At 75.9% G+C, this 212-nt stretch overlaps 1 protein-coding gene across 1 annotated transcript in view; it reads left to right on the top strand.

The window, feature by feature from the left end:
- Nucleotides 1-212, top strand: part of MAN2A1 (mannosidase alpha class 2A member 1) — a 192,439-nt gene that overhangs the window by 222 nt on the left and 192,005 nt on the right. The gene's annotated exons all lie outside the window — the stretch shown is intronic.

Genomic DNA, 212 nt, shown 5'->3' with positions numbered 1-212 from the left:
GGCCCCAGGGCTGGGCGAGGCCGGGCTGGAGCGGTCCGAGCTTCCTAGCCCGCGCCCTGCAGCGCTCGGACCGCGGAGCTTCCCCTTCCGCACGCTCCGAGTTCTCAAAGTGTCGGGCGGCGTGCGGGGGCGGACCCACGCTTGGGGACGTGGCCGTGTTCCCCCACTCGGACCCATGCCTGGCGGGGTGGCCACGGCCACGCGGCGGGCGA

This window comes from Tupaia chinensis, unplaced genomic scaffold, assembly GCF_000334495.1.
Source record: "Tupaia chinensis unplaced genomic scaffold, TupChi_1.0 Scaffold138235_1, whole genome shotgun sequence".
Lineage (NCBI taxonomy): Eukaryota > Metazoa > Chordata > Mammalia > Scandentia > Tupaiidae > Tupaia > Tupaia belangeri.
The sequence above is the reverse complement of the archived record's forward strand: the minus strand, read 5'-3'. Positions and strand labels throughout refer to the sequence as shown.